The following is an 8,350-nucleotide window of genomic DNA, read 5'->3' as shown; positions in this document are numbered from 1 at the left end:
TAAACTTGTTGGCCTCCTAGCACCCATCCCTTAAACCGGGTTATTGGTCAGTTGCTCTCTGTCCACACCCCCTTGATATCATAGAAAAGGGACTGACAAGACTTAAGATTGAGCTCTCATTTAACATCAACCAAGGAACATCTTAACGGACTTGAGAGCCAAGGCAATGTTTTTGCTTGGACAACTGGACTCTGCCAAAACCAGGACTTTGCAAGTATTCTGCTTTCTTAACTCCTTCCTTTTATTTCTCTGTTGCATTATTGTTTTCTTTATTTCTTTGTAACATCCCGTTCTGTAAATATTTAAAATTGCACCATTTAAACTTTTAAGTAATAAACCCTATTTTGAAAGTGTTAAAATTATCTCTTAAGGCTTTTAATGCAAACTAAAGAAGCCCTGTCTCTTGAAGAGTGCTACTGTATATAATAATCCTCTGAAAATACTGTACCTGTCTGTGGTGACAGTGTGTTACAGACGTTTATTGTTCACATTTGTTCTTGCTAACATTGTGAAGGGTTGATAGTCCCAAAGTTTTCTGGTGGCAGTTTGGAGGGTTAATTGTGTAATTAACCCAGTGACAATCACTCTCAGGCTGCTGGCACATAGATTGTGGTCCCGAGAACTGGAAAATCCTTGTGCAGGGTGCAGCTGAGAGTGGCAGTGTTACGCAAGTAACAGCGCAGTGTGAGATTAGCTGGTCCTGTGTCATGAGTTGGTGAGAAGGGCAGGAGTCAGGTACTGTGTTTGTCACATATTGGCTGGCAGCGTACGTGGGATAGTTATGCATTAGAGCATTCAGTGCAGCGTTAGGAATTAGCTCTGCACTGAAGGATTGTAACCTTTATGGAAACAGTCCTTAGAAACAAGTGTGCATTTTTTTTTCCCAAGAGACATATAGCAACAGCTCCTTCCTATTTCTGCTTTCTGTTCTATCTTTTCTTCTTGCAATTATGCCTGGTTTATCAAATTACAAAAGGATGAGTAAAAATTATGCACTGAGTGTAAAGCAAGAGAAATTGACATTGGTGACAAGAATCGTGAAAGTTTGATTCATGCCCTACAGGAGTATGATATCTGGGCAGACCAGAACCCGGGGGAACCTGAAACTGAAGGGGCTCTTGCTATCTCCGAGCCCAGTGGTTCAGATACGGCCTCACAGGATGGGCAAACAGAGGCTGACATTGGAGTGTAACCTAATGTCGCCTCCACGCCACAGCATGAGCAGGCCACCATCAAAGTGCCTGTAACTAGCAGAGACTTTCCTAAAATGCAGGAAGCCCTGAAGCGCATTATAGAAACAGATCCTCTGGTGTACCTGCAGTTTCTGGAACGCCAGGCTGAGGAGCGCTAAGCAGCGGCCGAGAGAGAGGAGTGCAGGGTGGATGGAAAGACTGCACAGAGGGAGGCTGATCGTCAGCATGAACTGAAGATAGCTGGGCTCCAGCAGCAGCGACAGGCTCAGAACCTTGGGTCCCTAGAGCACAGGGATGCCTTTCTGCCCGTGGGCTCAGCAGCCAAATTTCCAGTAATGGAAAAGGACAGTAACATTTGACGTGTATTTACTGTCGTCTAACAAAACTTGCCGTCAGTACCATCTGCCCCAAGCACAATGGGCTCGGTACCTGACACCAGGGCTACGAGGCAAGGCCCTGGATGCCTATGTCGAATTGCCAGCGGTGCAGGACAATGATTATGAAATCCTAAAGGACGCAATTGTCTGGAAGTATCGGCTAACCCCGGAAGTGTACCGGAAGCGATTTAGGTCCTTACAAAAGGGACCTGGAGACTCTTCTACGGATGTGGTAAGTTGCTTATGTACCACTTTCTGGCAGTGAACCAGAGGCCTGAAAGCTGACTCGAAGATCAACTGCTGCACATCTTTCCAGCAGACGTCAAGACAGTTTGTGTTGGAGAGAGGACCAGCATCTGCCAAAGTAGCAGTAGAACTGGCAGAAACTTATGTCAACACTTGGGTATCTGACCACCGCAAGACTCCTCCAAGCGGCTGGAAAGGAGGGAAATCACTTATAGCAACTCTCCTTCATTGTTGAGTCAAGTTTCCCAGCAGCCAGCACCTGCATTCCCGGGTGTTCCACCAATCTCCACTGACACCCACAGATGTCACACCTGTGGGAAACCTGGACATCTCAAGACACAGTGCCCTAAGCAGAAGAAGATGACATCATCTGGTCAGCCGGCCAGCAACTCTTCTTCCGTGCTGTTCGCAGGAAGCTTGCGTAACCACTGCAAATGTGTGCGGCCAGTCACCGTGGGCAAACGGACCGTAACTGGTTTCTGTGACATGGGCAGAAGTCACCTTGATCAGCCCAGAGGTGATTGAAAGAAAGGACATCATCTCAAGAAAGTTCTTTACCCTCCCCAGAGTTAGGGGGTTTACGCATACACTGTGCGAAAGTGTTCATCGATTGGGGTGCAAGAAGTGGGATTAGAGGTGGGAGTCTCAGATGAAATCCCCACACCCATTCCATTGGGTGCTGATTTAGGTACTCTTGTTTCCTATTATGCCCCTGCTAAGAACACCCTGGATGCCTCCACTGAACTCTTTGGACATACCAAGGTACTGTGTGCAGATGTTGGGTCAATATCTGGGCAACCTGTGGATGGACAGAGGGAGGACAAGGAGAGTGTCAAGGTACAGAGTTCTCTATCCCTTAGGGCAGGAGAGGAGGCCCTTTTGCATGTGCAAGTATCAAATGCATGTGTAGTTGATGTTAATAATGTAATTACTGAATGTAATGATGTTTTTTCATTGTTGGGGGTCACCCACAGTGCTGTGAAGTGAGCAGAGGTACAGTCTCTGGGTGCTGAGCAAAGGGATGGTCTGACTAGGTCTTTTCCCCTTGTTTCAGCCCAGAGGATTCTGCTTCGATAACCCCCCAGCAGGGTGTACCCTTTGTGCGTGTCTTCAGCCCTCCTCGTCTCACAGGAGCTGCAGACAGAATGGGCCAAAGAGACAGGGAATGCCGCCGTTAGGCTCAGAAGTCCCGCGGAGTCTGGGCATCATCACTAGTCCCGGTCCCTAAGAGGGATCAGATGACCAGGCTTTGTGAGGACCTTGGAAAACTGAACGCCAGCCCTGTGGTTGTGGCCTACCCCATGCATGGGAACCATAAGGTAGTGGAGCAGCTGGCAGGTGCCTGCTGTCTAACCGTCATGGATTTGAACAGAGGGTATGGTCCAACCTTTTTAACATGGGAGGCTCATGACAAGTCAGCCTTCACCACCCCATGTGGCTTGCCTGAATTTATGGGAAAGCTAGTTGGGGTTGAGAACACACCAGCCACCTCTCCGGGGGTCATGAATGATCTACGGTATGGAGTGGAACTGTGTGCAGTTGCCTACTTTTGGAGGCCTTGCAGTATTCGGCCCTGTCTGGGGCGAACAACTTGGACTCCTGTCACCAGTCATGAACAAACTGCCAGGGCCTAGCCTGACAGTCAAACACTGTAACTGTCAGAGGGGTTTGTCAGATGTTCAGCACTGGGAACCACAGGTAGGAAGAGACCCCCAGAGGTCTGGATCTGGGGAGGCTGAGGTGATCATGGCCTGGCCTATCCCCCAGGCCAAAAAGCAGGTTACATCATTCTTGGGTACAGCTGGCTACAGTAGGATGCCTGGGTGCAACTATCATGGCTCAGCTGAACCTGTGACTGACCGAACAAACGGGGAACGGATGGACATGGCATTATTGATGCCAGCATGTAAAGGATTGTTCAATCTGGACAAAGGTACCCGTCGGCACACCTGAGAGGCGAGCCCCAGAACTCCAGTTACGGCGCATACAGGTGCCACTACCTTTGAGTCAGATGTAATCCTAGGCCTGAGGAATGAGACCGGAGAAGGACATCTCATACTTTGCCTAGACAAGAAGCTACATCTCAGTAAGTTAGAATATGACACCACTGAACAGAAGTGTATTGTAATCAGGTGGGCACCATGGAAGATGCTGCGATATCCAGGTGGTTACAGCAGATTGGTACTCACTCCTCATAACCCACTTTGTTGGCACAACGGTGTTGCTAGGAAGAACAGCACCCTTCTCACAAGGAACCTGGTTCTCCAGCAGTGCAGTTGCACCAGACCACACAAAGGTGAATGTCTGGGCAAAGCGGTCCTGTGTCCTGAGAAGCCAAACCGGCAACAGGAGTCGGTTGCATCAGGAGGGAAATTGCAGTTGCCTCCTATGCAACCATCTGAGGGGGGAGGTGTAACATTTGTGCACAATAGAGACATGGAACCTGTACGCGTCAACCGTTTTTGTTTTTCATGAGCAATGATCTTCCTCCCCTCCCTCCTGAAAACTGGAATTTGTAACTAACTTAACAAACTTCAAAAGAACCTCTTATCTTTATTAAAACACAGAACTGTAAACAGCTAATTAGTCTTGGCAGGATGTCTGTTTCCACTAACTATTGATAACACTTTCCCCTGCCCTATCGTAAAGTAATAATAACTCAGTCAAGCCGTCACATATGACCTGTAAGGCCATTAAGGCTCTAGGAATGCAGAACGTGCCATAAAATGTCTATTTCACAACTTATCAATTCCACATACAATATTCATAAATATTCAACAGGATACATTGATATTAGGTATATATTTGAATAGGGAATATCATACCGAAAAAATCAAGGTCATACAGGACTATGTTAGCATATACAAAAGGGGAGGAAGCTTCCTGGGTGACAAGGTATGTTGTGTTTGGTATCCCTGGGCTTGAAATATAATTCTGAATAATAACCTGCTAGTGGCAAGAATACCACCTGCATGTACTGGATGTTATTAATATTCGTGTAAAACTGTATTTGGGAATTTGGTTGTAAACTTAGTGGCCTCCTAGCACCCATCCCTTAAACCAGATTATTGGTCAGTTGGTCTCTGTCCACGCCCCCTTGATATCATAGAAAAGGGACTGACAGGACTTAAGATTGAGCTCTCGTTTAATATCAACCAAGGAACATCTTAACGGACTCGAGAGCCAAGGCCTTAACTCCTTCCTTTTTATTTCTTTTGCGTTATTCTCTTTATTTCTTTGTAACATCCAGTTCTGTAAATATTTTAAATTGCACCATTTTAACCTTTTCTTTAATAAACCCTATTTTGAAAGTGTTAAAATCCTCTCTAAGGCTTTTAATGCAAACTAATGAAGCCCTGTCTCTTGAAGAGTGCTACTGTACAGTATATATAATCCTCTGAATATACTTGCCTGTGGTGACAGTGTGTGTTACAGACGTTTATTGTTAACATTTGTTCTTGCTAACATTGTGAGGAGTTCATAGTCCCAAAGCTATCTGGTGCAGTTTGAAGGGTTAATTGTGTAACCCAATGACAATCGCTCTCAGGCTGCTGCCACTTAGATTGTGGTTCCAGGAGCTGGAAAATCTTTGTGCAGGGTGCAGCTGAGAGTGGCATTGTTACACAAGTGACAGCGCAGTGTGAGATTGGCTGGTCCTGAGAGATTGGTTGTCATGAGTTGGTGAGAAGGGCATTGCGTTCGTCACACACAGCACCCCTGCAAGTCTGCAACAAGCCTCAAATCTGCAAACCAGAACTCCAAGCAAAGTGAAACCTCTTATGACACCTTACGTGCAAGGTAGCAGAATCTACAAATTATCCTCCAGGTCATGCCTTCACATAACGATATGACAGGGACTAGGTTAAACCAGAGACTCTTAAAAGTTATGAATACTCATCACCTTTTCACTATAACAATACAGAGCCAGCTATCCAAGCCACAGTAGACTTTGCCAAGTTCTTTCAGCTATGTGAGTTGGTCACAAAAAAGTTGAAAAGTTTAATGACTGCCCTGAATGCTACAGGGCATGGTGATCCTCTTTCTAAAATACCATCAAAGTTTTAGACCTGTCATATAGTGAAGAAATAGACCTCCTGATCAAATGGCTTGGAAACAAGTCAGCTGAACATGCCACGCGAATCAGGACAGCAAATATAAACTACCCAAACCAGGCGTTAATATGACCTGAGATAGACTTGATGAATGTTATGGCCCAGCAAAAGCAATAGAAAGTGCACTATTTAAAAGTCTTGACAGCTTTCCTAAGATACCTTACAAGGCCTATCCGAAACTTAGGGGAATAAGTGACTTACTATTGGAACTTCAGGTAACCAAAGCCGAAGGGAGCTTACAAGGACTTGCTTTCCTAGACAACCCCATTGTACAAAAGCTACCCTATAGCTTACAAGAGCAGTTAATCACAAATGGCTCCAAATATAAAAGTATAATTTTCCATTCATTCCTTTTCTCTGTTTATGTGGATTTTGTAAACTAGTAAGCTTGAACAAGAAATTATCCTTGTTTTGACTTCACATTGTCATCTGCTGCTCCTACACGACTGAACTCTCCCAAACCTCCAGTAGCTGTACACAAAACTAATGTGACACCTCCAGATTCTTTTCACAGGTCTGAGAGCTCCTCTAACTTGGAGACAAAGATCCTGGTAAGCAGTGTTCTTTGCACCAGAAGCCACATCCTCTTCTAAAATGCAGAGCCTTTAGAGAGAAGTCCACAGAGGATTGCAAAGCCATCCTGAAGGAGAACATCTGCTACAAGTGCTGCTCATTGACATCTCGCTTTGCCAAGGATTGTAAGGTCAGTGTAAGTGTAAAATGCACAGAACGTGACGACTCAGACCACAACACAGCTTTACACCCCAGGCTAGTCCCATGGACTTTACAATGCACCCACAGCACTAGTGAGTATGAGGGAAGGACGTACAATGCACCCACAGCACTAATGAGAATGAGGGGAGAAAGGATACAACTACACAAAAGATCACTTCACAATGCAGAGCTCTGCAAAGGACTCATAGATGTTAGGTCCTCTCCGAAATCTGTCTAGTCAGAGTTTACCCAGCAGGCCAAAGGAACAAAGCCATTAAGCCTTAGGAAGTTCTTGATGATCAAAGTAGAAAGTCTTTAACCAGCTCAACCTTCTTTGACATATTTGGCATTAAAGGTTCCAACATTCCCGACTCCTTGTACAGGAGCAGCGAAGATGGCTGGGAAGAGAGCATTTACTGCTTCCTTGAGTCTATTGATGAATATACATACCATACTAACTTTTATTGAATGCAGTCATATCCCTGATCATAGATCGGAAATTCCTACACCAGATGCAGCAGTTCATCACCCACACTTGAAACACAGTGCACCTGATACCAGAATTGATCTTCAAGCTCAGATAATCCTACTCCTTGGGAGAGATCTTATAAGTCTATAAAGTGAGAGCTTAAATAAATGGCCCACACAATGCTCCATATGCCCAGAAGATAAAACATACACAAACCTACCTCTGTTAACAGTATGCTTACAAATACATTTGAGAACAGACATGCCTCCCTTTTCCAGCCATGCCACAACCATTCTACATGAAGGAATTGCCATACATTGCCTATTTTCCCTTCATAGGCCCCTCTAGTGACAAGCTTGCCTGTGACTGTGACCAAGACCATTTAGTCTTTCAAAGAAGAAGAGGACAATCAGGTGATAATGTCAATTTAGGACAAACTCCTCTTGGAAATAATGGAGCAGGGACTAGCCAAAGATGACACAAAAAACCATGTTACACCTCTTCCCTTCAGACCACAGAGGTGAATCCTACCTAATAACAGAGGAAAAGTACAAAGGTGTTTCTCCTCTTCAACATAACTTTCAAAGAAAGCCAGAGATGAGACCACTTCTTTTCTTTCATGGAGAAAATCTTTAAGAATGGTCATGCAGAATTAGCTCCCACTCTTAAAGACTCTGAGGAGTCCTAGTACCTACCAATATTTGGAGTATACCACACCAGGAAGCCAGGTCGGAGCAGGGTACTATTTGACCCTAATGCCAAATTCGAGTGTTTCTTCCTAAACAATGTCCTCTTGACAGGTCCTCAATAACAAAGTTCTGTGGGTCCTCCTATGCTTTAGCAGATATTTCTTGTCCATGAGAAAGACAGAACTTTCTTGATTTTTTTTTGGTTTACAGATAATGACCCCTTCAAACACATTGAGTATCACATAAGAGTACAGATCTTTGGCAACAGCCCTGCAGTTGCTATCTATAGACTCAGATGTTCCGCTCCGAAGGGTGAATCGGATTATGGCTCAGATGCTAGATCATTCATAAAAAAGGACTTTTATGTAGATGACTGTTTAAAATCTCTACCTTCCCATGAGTCTTCAATTATTCTCCTAAAAAGAGCACAGCAGCTTCCAACATTAAAGAAGTAATGGAAGCTTTCTCTTCTCGTGACTACCCTAATGATCTAATATACTTCGATTTCGGGACAGACTCTGTACCTGTACAATGCAGTCTTGGTCTGTTA

This window comes from Staurois parvus, unplaced genomic scaffold, assembly GCF_062004578.1.
Source record: "Staurois parvus isolate SC_StPar_1 unplaced genomic scaffold, SC_StPar_1.0 ptg000953l, whole genome shotgun sequence".
Lineage (NCBI taxonomy): Eukaryota > Metazoa > Chordata > Amphibia > Anura > Ranidae > Staurois > Staurois parvus.
The sequence above is the reverse complement of the archived record's forward strand: the minus strand, read 5'-3'. Positions refer to the sequence as shown.